The sequence below is a fragment of the Ochotona princeps genome, chromosome 5, assembly GCF_030435755.1.
Source record: "Ochotona princeps isolate mOchPri1 chromosome 5, mOchPri1.hap1, whole genome shotgun sequence".
NCBI classification, from domain to species: Eukaryota; Metazoa; Chordata; class Mammalia; order Lagomorpha; family Ochotonidae; genus Ochotona; species Ochotona princeps.
In genome coordinates this window covers 8699610-8719141 of record NC_080836.1, presented here as the reverse complement: position 1 = coordinate 8719141, position 19532 = coordinate 8699610, and the positions used below count along the sequence as shown (strand labels likewise).

Below are 19532 nucleotides of genomic sequence, written 5' to 3'. Positions count from 1 at the left end.
GCCTTGGCAAGGCCAGGCCTGAAGCCAGGAGCCAGGAAGTCCATGCTGAACTCCCCTAGCACCAGCATCAGCAAAGGTGGCAGGAACCCAGGTATTGCGCCATCCTCCACTACCTTCCCAGGCACTTTAGCAGGGCAGCCAGGATTCCAACAGGGGATGCTGGAGTTACAAGCAGAAGCTTAACCCACTGTGTTATAACCCCAGCCCTTGTATGAGTGTCCATGCTACTTTCCATCAGCATCAATTTTTGGTACTGCCATTTATCTTTATTTTTAGCCATTGTACTAGGTCTCTATAGGATCTCCCGGCAGCCTTAAGTTTCATTTCCCTTGTCACTAATGATGCCAACCATCTTCACATGTGCTAATTTTCCATTCATGTATCTTCTCTGATGGAGTATCTGTTTGAGTTTTGGTGAGATGTATTATCATTGGAGCTGGTACTGTGGTGTTGCCTGCATGCTCCGGGATTCCAATGGGCATTGATTCAAGTCTCAGCTGCACCACTTCCAATTCAACTCCCTACTTATGGCCTGGGAAGGCAGCAGAGGATGACCCAAGACCTTGGGCCCCTGCACCCACATGAGAGACCCAGAAGAGGCTCCTGGCTCCTGGTTCCACACCATCCCAGATCCAGCAACTGCAGCCATTTGGGGAGTGAACCAGTGGATGGAAGATATCTATCTCTCTCCCTCTGTAAAATCTGTTTTTCAAATAAAAATGAATCTTTAAAACATTTATTATTATTGAATCTCGAGGCCTTGTGTGTATTTACTGGTTACAGATTCTGTGTCAGGTACATGTTTTGCAGAGTTTGTCTTCTAGACCACAGTTTAACAATATCTTTTGATGAGCAAACACTTTACACTTTAATGAAGCCCACTTACCAGTGTTTCCTTTTACGGTTCATGTTTCTGGGGCCTGTTGAGTCTTTGCCTGGTCCAAGTTCACAGGGTTTTTTTCTTGTATTTTCTTAAGTGGTTTCAGCTTCTAAATTGGGATCTCTGACTCATTTTATTTGTTTTATTTTTTTAAAGATTTATTGATTTATTTTGAAAGGCAGAGCTACTGTGAGATTTTCCATGTACCAGTTGGCTGCAGTGCCAGGCCAGGGCCAGGAGCCAGGAGTTCATCTGGGTCCCTGGCGGGGGTGGCAGGGACCCAAGCACAGACCATCCTTTGGGTCAGAGCAGCTGGTACGAGAACCTGCTCATAAGGGAGGCTGGTGTCACAGGTGGCAGCTTTAGTGGCGGTTCCTCAATGCCAGCTTCCCTTTGACTCATTTTAAATGGGTTAACTTTGTATATGGTGTGAGGTAGGAGTCAAAGGTTCATTTAAGAAACATATGCAGGCGTGGGTTGGCTCTGTGGCATAGGAGCTTAAACCTTCACTTGTAGCATCAGCATCCCATATGAGTGCCGATTCCAATACTAGCCGCTCTACTTCCAATCCAGCTCCCTGCTAATGCACTAGGTAATACAGTGGAGGATAATCCAAGTCCTTGGGTCCCTGCACCCATGTGGGAAGCCCAAAAGAAGCTCCTGATGGTAGTGTGGCTCAGCCCAGGCCATTGCAATCATTTGGGAAGTAAACCAGCAAATGAAAGATCTCTCTCTCTTATTTATTTAAATTTTTAATTTTTAAAAATTTATTTTTGATGATGTTTACATAGTTGATCAGGATGGGAAAGGTTGGGGATCAGGGAATAGTAAGTGAGATCATTGCTCACATATTTTATTTTTCTTCTTCCTGTATTTGGAGGATAGGGGGATACAAGAAGAGAAACCATGCCCAATTTCCAACCACCACATTCCCCGGGAGGTGGGGAACTGTCACCTAATGTCATCCCATTGTGGAGCGTTTTCTGAGGGTTCTGCTCATGTGGTTTTGATAGTTCAGAGGTGCTGCTGATATCACCACTCCACGAATCAAGAAATCTTTCCAAGGTCGGTTGGTTGTCATAGTTCACCTCTGAGTCTTTATTAGCACAGATATTTATTGTCAAGCTTCACTGGGGGAGTTGATCAGTTTGGTCTACCCTCCATCCTCAGCAATCCAATGGGTGTTGCAACCCAGCCCAGCCCTGTCCAACACACGTTCAGGCCCCATGTACCACAATGGAAACTGCAGCCCAGTCAGAATGACCCTCAATAACCCCCACTGGACTGGTTCCTGTGTCTGCCAGCATGAACAGTGGACTGGTCCAGTCTGCCCCACATCCCATTGACATCTCATGTATAACACTGGGTATTGAAGCCTAATTCAGTTCAACTGCCTCCACCTTCCAGCCCACACTCCTGCCAGAAGGTGCTACCTCCTGTCCAGCCAGGCTCACCTCCAATCCTGGTTCTCATGCTCACCAGTGGGAGTTGCAGACCATCAGAGAGGAGCCCACAACCTCCCCATGTATACACTCCTTGCCCCAGATCTTGCACTCTTCAGGTGGTGTGGCAAAGCCCAAGCATCCTGCCCTTATTCTGGCTCATGCCTGTACCAGTGGATACAATCAGATATCCCAGTTGGCTCTCTCCTTAACCTAGTTTGCATGTAGGCCAATAGGTATTGTAGCCCTGCCCAGCATGGTCTGCCTCCAGCCCCAGCTCTCACACTCGTCTGCATGAGCAATGGCCTAGCAGTGGAATGTCCACTACTCCCCTACCAAGCACACCCCACTCCCCACCCTGGTCTTGCCTGTGCTGGTGGGTGCAGCGGTCCAGTTTAGTATGGCCCAGCTCACCTCGACATTTGCTGGCAGGTGCTGCGGCTTGACCCATCCCAGTCTGTCTCTATTCCAGCTCATGCTGGCTGGAGCTACTGCCCAACCTGGTGCAGTCAGCCCCCAGTCCTGGCCCTAATGTGAATTGGCTGGTAATGTGGCCAGACCCAGCCTGTCCTACACCCCATCCTGGTTTTCAGATCTACTAGTGGGTGTTATGAAGTGTTTCAGCCTGGCCCGGCCCTAGACTTGAGCCACACGTATGCTGGCAGGTACTGTAACCTGGTCTGCTCTGGGCTGCTCCTTGCTTTGGTTTTCGCGCTCACCTGCAGAGACTGCACCTTGACAAAGGAGTTCCCTAAGCTCCTCTATTGGGTCTCCTCTCAGCGGCAGATCTCACACCTACTGGTGGGTCTTTGGCCTGGGCTGACTTAGTCCACCTCCTGTCCTGGCAGGAACAGTAGCCTTGCCCAACTGGTCCATACCCAACCTGGTTCTTCCTGTTGTGTGTTACAGCCCAGCAAGTCCTGGTCCACAACCTGATGCAACTCTCACATGGCACAGTGGGAGTGGAAACCTAGCCCAACCTGTGTCCTACACCCACTCTGGCTCTCATGAACACCAGTGGATGCTGGAGTCTAGGTTACTCTAGTGCACCCCAGACCTTGTCCACACCCATGCTGAGGGAGACTGCAGCCATGTCCAGATCACCACCTCCATTCTGGATCTTGCATTTACCAGTGGGAAGCACAACCTAGCCGCAGAATCCCCTCAAGCTCCCCAACCAGGCTTTTACCTAGCCCCAGATCTTGTGCATGCCAGTGGATGCTGTGACCCAGCTCTGCATAGCCTATCTGCTGTCTTGATCTTTGCCATCGGTTGCTGCAGCCTGGCCTGACCCAGCCCGTCCTCAGTCCCAACTCTTGCTGGCAAGTGCTACAGCCTGGTTCTGTCCAGTCCACTTGCATCCCTGACTCATGCAAACCAGCAGGTGTGGTAGCCTAGCCCGGAATGCCCTGTATTCCTACCTGGCTCCTGCACTTGCCGGTGAGCTAAGGTTAGCCTGGCCCCAGCCTCCCAAAACCACTGCACACACTTGCAGACAGGTGGATCTACCCCATTTGGTCTCACTAACACCTAGACATGAATCACATGCTCACTGGTGGGAGCAACGGCCCATCAGGGAAGTTTCCTCAGTTTCCACACCAGACCCACTCCCAAACCCTCATCTCACTCATGCCAGTGAGTGTTAGGCTCTTACCAGTCATAGGCTACCCACTCCATCCTGCATCTGTATGAGCCATGGATGTTGTTCCAGCCTGCCCCACATCATATTCTTGGGTGTGTCTGCAGGTGCTGCAGCCTGGAACAGCTTAGCTTATACCCAACCCCAATACCCATGAGAGTTGGAGGGTTCCACGGTCATGCTTAGCTCAGCCTGTCACTACCCCAGCTCCAAGCAAACTAGCTGAAATTGCAAATCACAGGGGTGGGCCCACTTACCTCCACAGAATCTGCCCCCAGACCCAGTTCTCTTGCGTGCTGGTTAGTGTCATGACCCAGCCTAACATTACTCATCTCCTGTTTCAACTCTTGATGTACTGTGATCTAGTCCTGCCAGGTAGGCCCCAGCCCTAGCTTTAGTGTGCACCAGTGAATGGTATGCAGTATTGGTCAATACTAACTACCCCACCTTTGCTATCCCACAAGGACTGGTGCTCAGTCTGAACCTTTTTTTTTTTTTTTTAAGATTTATTTATTTTATTACAAAGTCAGATACACAGAGAGGAGGAGAGACAGAAAGGAGGATCTGCTGTCCGATGATTCACTCCCCAAGTGACCGCAACAACCAGTGCTGCGCTGATCTGAAGCCAGGAGCCAGGAGCTCTTCTGGGTCTCCCACATGGGTGCGGGATCCCAAGGCTTTGGGCTGTCCTCGATGCTTTCCCAGGCCACAAGCAGGGAGCAGGATCGGAAGTGGAGCTGCCGGGATTAGAACCAGCACCCATATGGAATCTCAAGGCGTTCAAGGCGAGGACTTTAGCCACTAGGCCACGCTGCTGGGCCCCAGTCTGAACCTTAAAAGTCTTTGTGTTTCCCCCTCAAGTTCCAATCACCAGGTGATCAGGGCATCAATGCCACTGGATAAAGCTCTCGGGCCACCCAGCCCAAGCCCTGCTGCCTGGGAGCTCAGAGCTGGGGCTAGCCAACCCCCTCCAACTCTGAGCACCTGGCAGGCCAATTGGCTCAGGGCTCCTCTCTCTGTCTTTCCTTCTCTCTGTAACTTTGTCTTGCAAATAAGTAAATCTTTAAACATATCTACATCTGGGCCTGCCATGGTAGCCGACTGGCTAAAGTCCTCACCTTACATGTGCCAGGATTCCATATGGGCGCAGGTTCCTGTCCTAGCTGCTCCACTTCCCATCTAGCTCCCTGCTTGTGGCCTGAGAAAGCAGTCAAGGATGGCTCCAAGCCTTGGGACCCTGTACCTGCATGGGAGAACTGGAAGAAGCTCCTGGATCCTGGCTTTGGACTGGCTCAACTCTGGCTGCTACAACTACTTGGGTAGTGAACCAGCGGATGGAAGATCTTTCTCTCCATCTCTCCTCCTCTCTGTAAATCTGACTTTCCAATAAAAAATTGCTGGGTATAGACATAGACTTTCTACATCTATACCCAGGAATTGAGCCATTCGATCACATTGGTTACACACTGTCCTTTGCACTCCTGACTGGCCTTGGTGCTTTGTGGAAAACCAGTGGCCCATGTGTGCATGCATCTGCTGGTAGTCTGCCTTGGTCTAGTGATCTCCACGGGCCCTCACAGCAACATTACAGTCACTACACTGTCTGTCTGCTGTGAGCCGACTCAAGTAAAACATGAAACCGGGCAGTATAACTTCTTGTCCTTGTCAGGGTCCTTTCTATGACTATGTACATCTTTTTTTAAAATTATTTATTTATTTTTATTGCAAAGTCAGATATACAGAGAGGAGGAGAGACAGAGAGGAAGATCTTCCGTCCGATGACTCACTCTCCCAGTGAGCGCAACGGCTGGTGCTGCACCGATCCAAAGCCAGGAGTCAGGAACTTCCTCCAGGTCTCCCACATGGGTGCAGGGCCGTCCTCAACTACTTTCCCAGGCCATAGGCAGGGAGCTGGATGGGAAGCAGGGCTGCCAGGATTAGAACCAGCGCCCATCAGAGATCCCGGAGCATTCAAGGAGATGACTTTAGCCACTAGGCCACTGCGCTGGGCCCGACAATGCACATCTTAAGATCAGCCTGTTGCATCTCTCTCAAAAATACCAGTCAGAGCTGCCAGTGAGCTGGCTGTACTAGCTAATCCTCCACCTCCAAACACTGGCTTCCCTTCTGGGCTCCATTCTTGTCCTGGCTGCTCTGCTTTCCATCTGGCTGCCTGCCTGAGGCCTGGGAAAGCAGCTGAGTATGACCCAAAGCCTTGGGACTCTGCATCAACGAGGGAGACCTGAAAGAAGCTTCTGGCTCTTGGCTTTGGATCAGCTCAGCTCCAGGCATTGTGGCCATTTGGGGAGTGAACCAACAGACGAAAAATCTTTTTCTCCTTGGCTCTCCTTTTCTCTGTAAATCTGCTGCTTTTCCAAAATATATATATATATAAATCTTAAAAAAAAAAAAAAACCTGTGGGGACTCAGTGCACTAGCCTAATGGCTAAATCCTTGCCTTGCGTGCACCCATATGTGCATGGTTTGATCCCAGCTACTCCAAGTCCCATGCAGCTCCCTGTTGTGACATGAGAAAACAGTGGAGGATGGCACAAAGCCTTGGGCTCCTGCACCCACGTGGGAGACCCAAAAGAAATTCCTGGCTCCTGGCTCAGGGTAAGCTCAGTTGTGGCTATTGCAGTCACTTGGGGAGGGAGCCAGTCGATCTTTTTCTGGTTCCCTTTCTCCTTTTAATGCCTTTCCAATAAAATGCCTTGTGGGGGGGCGCAGACTCTGGTTGGGATTGAGTCAAGCCTGGGGAGAAAAGTCAGACCACTCCCAGGTGTCTCTCCATTGACACAGGTCTTTTTCCATTACTCCTTACAATGCATGGTAATTTTCAGTGCAGAGATCTTGGGCATACTTTGTTAAAAGTTTCCCTGCTTATTTTTAGTTTTAAAGTGTTTTTACAAATATTTTAAAGGTTTGAATTACTGATATATATACTTGTTTCTTAAAAAAATGATTTATTTTTATTTGAAAAGCAAAAAGACCCAAAAAGAGAGATCTTCTATCTGATGGTTACTCCCCAAATGGCTACAATAGCTACATCTGGGCCAGTTTGAAGTCGGGAGCTTCTTCCTGGCCTCCTACATGGGTGCAGGCTCTCCAAGTCTTGGGTCATCCTGCCCTGCATCAGCAGGGAGCTGGCTCAGAAGTGGGCAGCCGGGACCCAAACCAGTGTCCATATAGGTACTAGCACAGCAGGTTAGTCTACTATGCTACAACACCAGCCCCTACAGTTGATCTTTTTAAATGCTCTTTTCATCTATTTGAAAAGCAGAGCAACAGAGAAAGAGACAGAGATCTCTTTGTTGGTTCACTCTTCAAATCCTGCAACAGCCAGGGCTGGGTGAGGCTGAGGTCAGGAGTGAGGAACCCCATTCAGGTCTCCCACATGGGTGGCAGAGGCCCAAGCACCCAAGCCATTAGCCACTGCCTTCAGGATGTATCAGCAGGCACTCGCATCTGAAGCTGAGGAGCTAGGATGAGAACCAACACTCCAGCATTGGACATCCGCATCCCAAGCTGAGGCCCAGCCCGCTCCACCACAACGCCTTTCTCCAATGATTCTTCTAACATCAAAACTTATCATTTCTTGATTTGAAAATTGTGCTAGGGGAATCAACCATCCCACTTTGTCTTGAACTGTCTGTCCTTCCATTTTTAGCGTTTTAGCTTTTAGCTACATCTGTTAGACTCTTTCTCGGTTTGAGAAAAGCCTGGGTTTTCGGTGACAGCTGCAGAAAGTAGGAGAAAGGCACAAAACCCGCAGGCAGCCTCAGAGAAGGAGCCGAAAACAGCAGTGGTTTCAGTGTCTAATGAACACAGCACCTTCCTTAGTGACGACGGTAATGACCGTGATTTGCAGTTCACAGCAGTGCATACTCTGGTAAATGCATTGTAACCCTGAACTTGAACTTCCCTCCACCTGTGGCTTAACAGTTATGCCTCACACTGAAACAGTGCTGGTTGGTTTAAAAAAATTGGTTATTTTATTTTTAAAGTGATTTTATTTTTATTGGAAGGCAGATTTACAGAGAGAAAGAGAGACAGAAAGATCTTCTGGTTCACTCCTGTAAGGGCCCCAGCTGCCAGGACTGGGCCGATCCAAAATCAGGAGCCAGGAGCTTCTTCCAGCTCCCCCCAGGTGTGCAGTGACCCAAGCACTAGGACCATCCTCTACTGCTTTCCTAGGCTATAAGCAGGGTAGTGTATTGGACATGGAGCATCTAGGACACAAACTAGCACCTAAATGGGCTGCCGGTGCTGAAAGATGAAGGGTTTAAGGCTGTTGAGCCATGGGGATGCCCCTAAAGTGCTAGTTGAATTTTACCATGATGAATATTGGGGCCATGTTTGCTTGTTTGTTTGTTTTAAAGATTTATCAGTTTGGAAGGCTGAGTTACAGAGACAGAGAGAGAGAAAGGGAGAGAGAGAGAGAAAGGGAGAGAGAGAGAGAGAGAGAGAGAGAGAGAGAGAGAGAGAGAGAGAGAGAGAGAGAAACTTCCCAAATGGATACAGTAGCCAGGTCTGGAACGGTCTAAAGCCAGCAACCAGAAATTCTATCCTGGTCTCCCACATGGGTAGCAGGCACCCAAGTCCTCACCTGCCCATACATTATCTGGCACATTCACAGAAAGCTGAGTTGGAAGCAGAGCAACTAGAACTTGAATTGGCCTTGTGTTGGTACTTGGATGCAGGAAGCAGGCATGGCAAGCTGTGGTTCCACACCACAACGCAGGTCCTGGGCACTGGTGTTTTCTAGAGTGCATCACTCCCAGGACGCCCCAACCTGCACAGTCACTTAGAGGCTTACACAGCTGTGTGATTTTAACGGCACACATAGTCAAGTTAGGAAAGAAGCCAAGCAGCATAAACACACTCTGCAGACAAGAGTCTGGGATCGGGCCCTGGGGGAAGGGAAGGTGAGCAAACACAGAGAGCCAGTCTCAGGGTCCCTCAATCTCAGGGCTCCCCAACAAGGCAGGGCAAGGACCTTTCATGTCTCTGCCATGTTAAGACGCAGCTGGAGGCCCTCTCCAGCGCTGAGTGGACGCTGGTGCCATGCTGTTGGTTTCCTGGTCTCCAGCCTCATGAGTCAGATCAGCTCTATTCTTTAAAATAGCCAGAGTTTTTTTGTTTGTTTGTTTTGAAAGTCAGATTTACAGAGAGAAGAAGAGGCAAAGAGAAAGATTTTTAGTTCACTCATTCACTCTCATGTGGCCACAATGGCCAGAGTTGAGCTGATCCAAAGCCAGGAGCCAGGATTTTCTTTCAGGTCTCCCTCACAGGTGCATGGTCTTAAGACTTTGGGCTGTCCTCTACTGCTTTCCCATGCCTCAGACAGGGAGCTGGATGGGAAATGGAGCAGCTGGGATACGAACTAACGCTCATATGGGATCCCAGCAAATGCAAGACAAGGACTTTAGCCACTAGGCTACCATGCTGGGCCCAGAATGGCCAGGTTTTGAGTAGTTTGTTTCAGTAACAGGAAACAGACTACATAGGACTTATGGAACCTGGAACACATAAGTTATTCCTCCCAAACTGGTGATCGCTGAAGTCCAGGCAGACCCTGGGAAGGGGTGACTGAATGTACCTAAGGTGTCCTATTGGTGTGTGCAGGTAGACAAGAACCCATGGAATGAAAAAGAACTCATTTTTTTGGAAGTAAAAAAAAAATTACTATGAAGGAGCCACCAATTGAAATATGACTTTCCCCACCTCTGTAGCAAAAGGGTAACATATGTAAACCGATTTCTTTCTTTCTTTTTAGATACATTTATTTGTTTGAAAGGCAGTGCTAGAGAAATTTTCCATTAGCTGTAAAACAGCCCGAATGGCCTCAATGGCCAGTGCCAAGCCAGGCTGAAGCCAGAAGCCAGAAACTTCTTCCAGGTCTCCCATGTGGGTGCAGGGACCCAAGCACTTGGGCCATCTTCTGCCGCGTTCTTAGGTGCCTTAGCCAGGATCTGGATGGAAAGTGGAGCAGCTGTGCCTATATGAATGCTTGTTTTTGACTTTACCTACTATGTCACAATGTTGGTCTTCTAACTTCAATTGCACAAGTTTGAATTATCTTTTCAATTTTTTTTTCCTGAAGGCTGGAATTATGATGTTTAAGCCATGACTGGAGACACCAGCATCGTGTATCGAAGTGTTGCCAGCCGCACTGCCTCCAGTTCACGTGTGGGAAGGTAGCAGAGGGCTGCCTGTACTTGGGCCCCAGGACTCAGAGAGGAGATCCTGGGGTAGTCCCTGTCTCCTGGCTTCTGGCTTCAGCACGGCTCAGACCCAGTCACTGCAGGCATTTGGGGAGTGAACCAGCAAAAGATTTCTCTGTCTTTTTCTGTCCTCTGTTCTGCTTTTTAAATAAATCTTTAAAATCAGAACGATTTTCCCCGAAAGAAGGTGGTAGATTTTGTAAAGGGTGACATCCAGTGTGCTTTGAAATGTCTAAACAGGTGGCCATCTCACTTACAGAGATTCTACACGATGAATTCCTAGACAGAGAGGGCAGTGATCAGCTGGTTGGCTGACACCAGCTAGCAGGTACAAAGCGGGTGAACATTTCCAGGGAGGTGGAAACGAATCCTGCCAGTCTAAAACTCTGCCACTGCCAACAATGCCGATCCTAGGCGCGCAGTGCTCAACTCCTGTTGTTCATCCACCAGAGGCCATCACGGGGGACAAGTGCCAGCCATCCGTGTCCTGTGGGCTTACGAAGGACAGAGTTGCAAGGTGAGAGTTTTCCCTTTGACTGTTTTCAGTTTGATCACTCTGTTAAAGAAAGAATCAGAGGACTGAGTGCAGTAGCCAAATGGCTAAAGTCCTCGCCTTGCACATGCCGGCATCCTAACTGGTTCTAATCCTGATGACCCCGTTTCCCATCCAGCTCCCTGCCTGTGGCCTGGGAAAGCAGTTGAGTATGGCCCAAAGCCTTGGGACTCTGCGCCCATGTGGGAGACCCGGAAGGGGCTCCTGGCTCCTGGCTTTGGATCAGCTCAGCTCTGGCCGTTGAGGATACTTGGGAGTGAACAGCAGACAGAAGATCTTCCTCTCTGTATGTCCTTTGTGTTTAAGTGCCTTTCCAAGAAAAATAAAATAAATCTTTAAGAAAAAAAGAAAAAAGAATCTTAAGAGGTTTTCCTGCAGGGGGTGTGATGGTTCAATTGGCTAATCCTCTGCCTACAGGTGCTGACATCCCACAAGGGTGCTGGTTCATGTCCCAGCTACTCTACTCTCAATCCAACTCCCTGCTTACAGCCTAGGAAAGCAAAGAAGGGCAGCCCTAAGCTGTGAGATCCTACACCCACATGGGAATCCAGAGGAGGTTCCTGGCTCCTGGCTTCTCTTCCCCTGCCTCATTTCCTAGTTTCCTGCAACAACCAGGACAGGAGCCATGATTCCTGAGACAGAAATCCCATCTGTGTCTCCCATGTGGGTGGCAAGAATGCAAAAGCTTGGGCCATCATCTACTGCCTTCCAGGGTGCATATTAACAGGAAGTTGGTCCGTAGGGTGGTGGAGCTGGGACTTGAACCAGTTACTGAGATATGGGGTGTGGGCGTCCCAAGTGATAGCTTAGTCCCCTGTGCCACAATGCCTACCTGAATATTTCCTATTTTAATATATATAGTCACAACACACAATTTCAAGTAAAACACCTTTCATATTTCTGCATTAAAACAACGAAAGGGGTAGCAGCATCACTGGACCAGCACAATGGCATTGCAGGCTAATCCTCTGCATATTGGTGCCAGCATCCCATAGGGGCGCCAGTTTGTGTCCCAGCTGCTCCATTTCCAAGCCAGCTTTCTATTATGGCCTGGGAAGGCAGAGCAGGATGACTCAAGTCCTATGGATCCTGCACCTATGGGGGAGATGTGGAAGAAACTTCTGGCTCTCCACTTCAGACCAGCCCAGTTCTGGCACTGAACTAGGAGTGAACCATTAAATGAACAACCTTTCTCTGTCTCCTCCTCTCTCTCTCTCTGCAATTTTGACTTTCCAATGGTATGCTGGAGCTTTTAATTGACTGGGATGATACTCTGCTGGCTCTGTCTTCAGACCAGAGAGGGTATACCTAAGAAGCCGTTGAACTTGACTGGACAATAAGATGCTGGACTCTATGTTTGGTATATGCTTGCAATGGGAGACTCTCAACTGAACTTGAACTGTGGTTATGCAACAAGGTGGAGGAATCCACCATGGGGGGAGGGTTTGGGGAGGGGTGGGGAGAACCCAAGTACCTATGAAACTGTGTCACATAATACAATGTAATTAATGAATTAAAAATAATAAATAATAAAAATAAAACAAAAAAGATGATATGATGTTAAGCATAACATGTTATGTTATGGTTGTTATGTCATATGTCGTATATAAACTAAAATTGAACTGTGAATGGGGGGTCACAGAAAGTGGTTAAGAAATCGCATTTATTTTTAACATGTTGACTGCTCAATACCATGTCAATTAATTCCATAACGATGTTCATTGTTGCAGATGGTATGTTAGTGCTTTTATTTGACCGGGATGATACTCTGCTGAGTCTGCCCTCAGACCAGAGAGGGTCTACCCAATAAGTAGTTGGACTTGACTGGACTATAGGATGTTGGACTCTATGCTTGGCATATACTTGCAAAGAGGGAATTTCAACTGAACTTGAACTATGGTTATGCAACAAGGTGGAGGAACCCACCATGGGGGGAGGGTGGGGGGAGAATCCCAGATTCTATGTAATTACAACACAATGTAATTAATGAATAAATTTAATAAAATAAAAAATATATATATATATCTTAAAATGCCAGCACTCCACATGTGAGGTCTCCGGGTTCGCCTCCCGGGAGTTCCAGCTCTTGATTCTTGCTTCCTGCTGACTCCAGAAAGGCAGCCCTCATTCCTCCAGTGACTGAGTTCCCGTTTGGTGTGGACTTTCAATGGATGCCCTTTCTGTCACTCACAGAAATAAAAACTGTAAAGCAATAAAAATGTGTACACAGCAATCTCCAGCGTGTTGCGTTATCTCCCCCCACCTCCACCCCGCTGGTATGACTGTGTCCTGGGTGTCTAGCGGCGAAGGCAGACCGGAAGCGGAGAGCAAAGTTCAAGGTGCCAAGGCGGCAGTGCCCCAGGCGCCGGCCTTAACGCAGCCTTAGGGAGAGGCCCTGCTGGACGGCTTTCTGGAGGAGGCAGGCCCCGCCTTCAGCCTTGGCTGCAGTCTGGGAGTCAGAGTGTGCCTAGGAGCGCCAAGCTGGCACCTGCCCTCTCCAAGTCGTGGGCGAGGCGGGAGGTCGAGCGCTGGGGTGGGAGCAGCGGCGCCCTCCCTCCGGGGACCCCTGCCCCAATCTCCATCCCGGCTCCGGAGCCCTTCCTCGGCCTCTGCCTGCGCTGGCCGGGCTCCCAGCGGCCCGGCCCGGCGCCCCGCTGCTGGCCGTCTGCTGGCTGCGCGCCCGGCGCTGAGTCAGCGGTGAGTCAGCGCCCGTGACCGCGCCGCGCCGGGCCGAGCGGGGCGCGGGCGGGGGCCGGCCCGGGAGCCCGGCGGCGTGCTGCCCGGGCTTGTGGCCGGCTGTCTGGGCGAGCCAGGTTCCCGGGCCCTGCAGGCCGGGAGCCCACACTGCGGCTTGTTTTTCCACTGCCCCCCCCCCCCCCCCAGCCCCACCAAAGCTCCAGCCCTCGGAAACACACACTTGACATCACAACCAAGGTTTTGACAAAGCCATATTCATCCCTATTACAGGTGGTGCATTCTGACACTGTGCTAGTTTTGTTTTTCTAAATCATGCAATGTTAAGCCGATTTGCAGTTTGAGGAGGCCAGCTTCGGAGAGGCCGAATCTGGCTTTTTTTCTCTTTTTCAGGACCTAGGCCATCTGCGGGCCAGATCCTGCCCCACGAGCTCCCTGCCATTCTGTCTGACCTGAGACTGCGGGCGCCAACATCCAGGAGATATAGACATCTGTGTGTTTATTTATGCTGGGTGAGCATTGCATCCAGGTAACGGAAAGGGAGGGGCCTGGGGCTGGGTGCCTTAGGTGTGTGCGTGTGTGTGTGTGTGTGTGTGTGTGTGTGTGAGAGAGAGAGAGAGAGAGAGAGAGAGAGAGCGAGAGCGCGCCAAGGAAAAGAAACCACCTGCAGAAAGGAATGCAACAGCGTGGCATTTTACAGTACAAAATCCTGCCCACACCCTCATAGCTTTATGGGTGGTCCATGTCTCCCAGCTTCCACTCACTCAGAGAATGTTCTGTGCCAGGTTCCTAGCAAACTGGGCTAACTCTGGGTGACAGAACCTTGGAAGGCATCTCGCTCCCAGGAAACCCTTGGTGCAGAAGGGAAGATGAGGAAGGAAAAGGAGCGGGAAGAACTGGAGCTCCTTCCCTTAGCAGCCCCTGTCTGAATACCAGCTGGACTTTCACTTTTTCTTCTTCTTTTTTAAATTATGTATTTGAAAAGCAGAGTTAGAGAGAGAAAAAAGAATGGCAAAAATCTTCCATATGCTGCTTCACATCCCAAACGACTGCAACAGCCAGAGCTGAGCCAGGCTGAAGCCCCCAAGGAACTGGTCCATCAGGTGCCTCCCCTAGGACCCAAGACCTGAAAAGTCCCTGTGCAGGTGGCTGCCCTGTGAGGCGCCTTCTCCACACAGGGGAGAAAACTGGACGTTTGTCTGGGCTGCCCGTGTCTGTCCTGGTACATTGTGAATCAGTTCTGGGAGCCTGCTGTGTAGCTCTGAACATGGCGTTTGGCTCCCTGAGAAGTGAGAAACAGCCTTGGGGAGGAAGAGAAAGTGCACACCCCGCTGGCAGGCATATTCCCTGCTCTGCAGGAAACTCCCCCAGGGGTGGTGATGACCCAGGAAGGGAGCACTGCAAGGTGGGGGGGAGGGTTGAGGCTGGAAGCCCTGCACAGTGGAGGCTGGACAGAGGACACTGTTGCCTCGCCTGTATCCATCTCCTCTCCCCAGGAGCCCCAGGGAGAGCTGACCCATACTTAGCCCCTTGCCTGTCTGTGCCTGGCATTTCCTGGTCTGAGGGCTACTTCCATCACAGGCCTGGAATCAGAATCAGGCTAATGGGAAATTTGCAGGCTTCCTGCGGCAGGGCTGGATGGGTGGGAGGGAGCTACACTTGTTTTGTCCCGGAGAAAACCAGCAAAAGAGCACAAGTCTCCTCCAGCATGCAGAGCAGACACACATGGCTGCAAGAGACCCTGAGCCATCGGGAAAGCAGCAGGCCAGGGCCAAGGGCAATCCCAGGAGCTGGCAGGGCTGCTGGAGCGTGCTGGTCCTGCAACCAGCATTCGTGTGATCACAGAGACCATGCCGTGGTTTAGAGTGGGGTATACCCCTCCCTGACTGCCAAGGGCACCTGAACTCCCAGGAGGGGCCTTTACTGGCCTCTTGTTGTTGCTGCCCTCGGGGTCCCATTAATGTGCAGCTTCGAGGTGGGGGCTCCATTCAGAATCCCACCCAGCTTCTGTGTAGTCTCCCGCAGCCAGGGATGGGAGTCCTAAAAGATGGGAGCGCGTACTCTCGCTTTCTCCTCTCCCTCTGTTTTCCAGAACGTTCCTTGCGGGGGACTTGTCTGCTGTCTTCCCATTATTAGATTGAAAATATGCATTTCAGACAAGAATGCTACACAAGTGCTAAGACATGGTTGTGGATTATCTTTGGCCGCTTGGTTAAAAGTGGTGTCTCCCAGGCATTTCTCCACGGTAGAGGAGCTGTTTTCCCTTCATGCAGACATACTTCATGCTGTTTCCTTTTTTTCTCATATTTTTGCTCACTAATTTTAGCATCTGTTTATGATTCTTGCCTGCAACAATTATTATTGTGTGTTTTTTTTTTTTGCAAAATGGTACTTTCTATTTATGTCACTCTTTCCACATTTATTTTTTTTTAAGGATTAATTTATTTATTTGCAAATCAGTTCCAGAGAGAAAGAGAGGAAGACAGAGCTTCCATGTGTTGGTTCATGTCCAAAATGTCTGTAACAGCCAGGGCAGAACCAAGTAGAAACCAGGATCCTGGAACTCTGTCCAGACCTCCCACACGGGTGTCAGGGACTCAAGAACTTGGGCTGTCATCTGTTGCAGTCTCAGGCACATTAGCAGGGAGCTGGATGGGAAGCAATGCAATGGGGACAGGAACCAGCGCTCTGCAATGAGATGCCAGCATCTCAGTTGGTGTCTTAATTCCCTGCACCACAACACCAGCCTGTCTACATGTATTAATTAGAACTTTGTGACACAAATACTATCTTTTACCTTTTATTTTATCATTTTTAATATATATGGGCTTTTGAATGTTTTCCTCTATGAGTTATAATCCAGTGCTGTCATGTTTATGTTTTTGCTCAAACTGTACCAGATTTGGCTAGCAGGAACAGCGTCTCTGAGTTGGCTCCTGTGTCCCTTGATGTAACCTGTAGTTGAGCCTTGCCTTCCTGTCTAGCACAATATGCTTTGGGCAGTGTGAAGAAGTTTCTTGGGATACCCACGTCCTATATGGAAATACCTGAGTTTGAGTCTAAACTCTGCTCCTATCCAGCTCCCTGCAAGTACACACTCTAGAAGTAGTCGTGATGGCTCAAGTACTTGGACACCTGGAAGTTGGATTGAGTAAGATTTATTAATTTAATTTTAATTTAAAGAATTGCAGAGAGAGAGAGAGAGAGAGAGAGAGAGAGAGAGAGAGAGAGAGAGAGAGACTGATCAGTGGTCTTGCATGCACTGATGACTTTCTGAATGGTCCCAATGGAGCTGATCTGAAGCTGGGAGCCAGGGGCTTCTTCCAGGTTTCCCATATGGGTGCAGGAGCCCAAGGATTTGAGCCATCATCTGCTGCTTTCTCAGGCCATAAGCAGAGAGCTGAATCAGAAGTAGCACAGCCAGGGTACAAGCTGGCACGTCTATGAGATGCTGGCATAACGGGCAGTGGCTTTGCCTGCTGTGTCACAATGCTGGCCCCTGGACTGTGATCCTGACTGCTGCCTTTGGTCTCATCCAGCTGTTACAGACATTCAGGGAATGAAGTAAAAGATGGGAGTGTGTGCTCTCGCTTTCTCCTCTCCCTCTTTCTGTAGCTCTGCCTTTAAAATAAGTAAACAAATATTTTTTAAAAGATTTAAAAAATTTTTTTAATGATTTATTTTATTTACTTGAAAGGTAGAGCTACAGAGTGACAGACAGAGGGATCTTCCACCCATGGTTCACTCCTCAAATGACCACAACAGTTGGGGCCATGCTGGGCTGAAGCCAGGCAGCAGAACTTTGTCTGGGTCTCTGACAAGGGTGGGAGCACTTAGGCCATCTTCTGCTCCTTTCCCAGATGTATTAGCAGGGAACTGGATCAGAAGTGGAGCAACTGGGACTTGAACTGCTGCCCATAGGGGATGCCAGAATTACAGGTGGCATTATGCTGTAGTGCTGGCCCCTCTATCCTGTCTTTATCACTGTCTACCTTTTTATTTGCTTTTCCACACTGCAGACCAATGGAGGGAGGTAGATGGATTGTGTATGAGTTGAGATCCACCTGTGCCCCAAGCACTGGTGCCATGGGATCTACCCCTCACACAAGGAGTGTGTGATCTAACTGCATACAATTCTACCCAGTCATGAAACCCTCGAGGTCCAGAGGAGAGAGACTGCCGAGACCTCCCAGGCAGGGACTCTCAGACACTCCTCTCTCTGTGTAACTCTGCTCTATTCCCTGCTAGTTACTTCCCGAGAGTTTGATTTCACAGCCCACAAAGAAGGGATCCTGACCTCTACCACCCCTCTGGGCCAACCTGTCCTAAGAAGGGGAGAGAAGGCCCATGTGTTTTCAGGACAAGTTGCTGACAGGTGTTTACAGCTAGGGGGCCTGCATCTGAATAATAAGGGTGAGATCTTAAAACCTCCAAGAGCTAGATGGAGTTAGGTCTAAAGCAGAGATGTCCTAGTTTTGTTTTCAGTGCCCCCAAATCTCCTAGGTTGCAGGCCTGAAGCTCTTGAAAACAGAGTAAATGTTTTTTTTTTTTCTTTCACCTGCCCACTTGCTCGGCATGTAGCCTGAGTCAGAACAGACACTGGAGATGAGGAGGGGACAGCTTGCCTAAAAGATACGAACATTCTCATGAGGACACAGACGTACAAGGGGAGTTCAAAATGTCCATGCAAAATGAAGTTCCAAGGTTGGTGTGGTGGCATAACAAGCTAATCTTCTGCCTGCAGCATCAATATTCCATATGGGCACGGATTCGAGTACTGGCTATTCCACTTTCAAACCAGCTCCCTGCTAATGATCTGGGAAGCCAGCAGAGGATGGCCTAAGTCCTTAGTCCCCTGCACTCATGTGGGAGACCTGGAAGGCTCCCACTTTCAGATCAGCCCAGCTCTGGCCACTGTGGCCACTGGAGAGTGAAACAGCAGATGGAAAAGCTCTCTCCTCTCTCTGATTCTCTGTCTGTAGCTCTGCCTTACAAACAACTGAAATAAATCTGTAAAGTGGTAAGTGCAGCCCTTTGGGGTTAGAGTCACAGGACCAGATCTGGACCCATCACTCTGACACAGAGGAGATTCCTGCGACCTTGAGGAAACTGGCAGGGCCCTTCTGCCAGTGCGAGGGGCTCAGATGACACCCTGGGAGGTGATTCAGGGCTTCCACACCAAAGCTGGGGTTTCCTGGAGTGAGGGGTGGGGGGCGGCTGCATCAGCTCCTACCAGCACGTGTAGGATTTGGATGGCAGAGAAAAATCTCCAGGTGTTGTGCCTGAACTCAGAGCTCCGCAGCCCTCCGCTGGGCTGCGCATTGCATGCACCCGGCAGTCCTGTGTTCCTGTGATAGGGGCGGGCCCCTACTGCATACAAATTAGGCGAGGTGAGGAACTCCCTCCTCCAACCATGGGCCCCCTGGGCTGTGTGTAAACAAGTGGAGGTATTGGGAATATGCAGCGTATGCGGTCAGCCCACGCACGCACGAGGCCTCCTTGCTCCAACCAGGTTGAAGCCAGAGAGGTTAAGTCCCCTAGCCGAGGCCACACAACTGGCACCAGTGACACAAGCAGGGCCCAGGTGATCCGCCCCACCCGCTCTCTGTGCCCGTGCTCCTTGTCACGAATTCCACCACGGCAGGGACAGCCTGGGTTGCCCACACCCAGCCTGGGGACACGTGAGTCGGCTAACCTAAGACCACTGGCCAGAGTGTGTACAGCGCTGGTGAGTCACCCCAGTCCGCGGCAGCGGGAGACCCCCCTCCCCCGCACGCCCCAGGGCCCAGACCCGGTTGCTGAGCGATGAGACATAACATATATAAATAAAATGAGAGTCCTGCTTCTTGGCTGCTTTTTGCTTCTCCTGTTGCCTGCAACCTTCCCCCTTGCCCTGCCCTCCCCACAGAAAGCCTCCCCTGCGGCGGTGGGCTGGACGCCGGGGCTAACAGCTTCCAGATCCGATTGCGTGCAAGAGCACACCCGCGGGACCTTCGCGGACTCCCGGGGTGGGGCTGAGCTGCCCAGGGAGGTACAGAGGCAGAGTTGAACTTTCACACTCAGTGGGGCTGGGCAAGGGTGAGTTTGCCCAGGACTA

At 50.1% G+C, this 19532-nt stretch overlaps 1 long non-coding RNA gene across 1 annotated transcript; it reads left to right on the top strand.

Moving 5' to 3' along the window:
* The first annotated feature begins 13616 nt into the window (after positions 1 to 13616).
* On the top strand, positions 13617 to 14578 carry LOC131480347 (uncharacterized). The gene is made up of 3 exons (XR_009245416.1): positions 13617 to 13708; positions 13829 to 13947; positions 14424 to 14578. It is a non-coding gene; the product is annotated as an uncharacterized LOC131480347 (long non-coding RNA).
* Positions 14579 to 19532: the final 4954 nt, after the last annotated feature.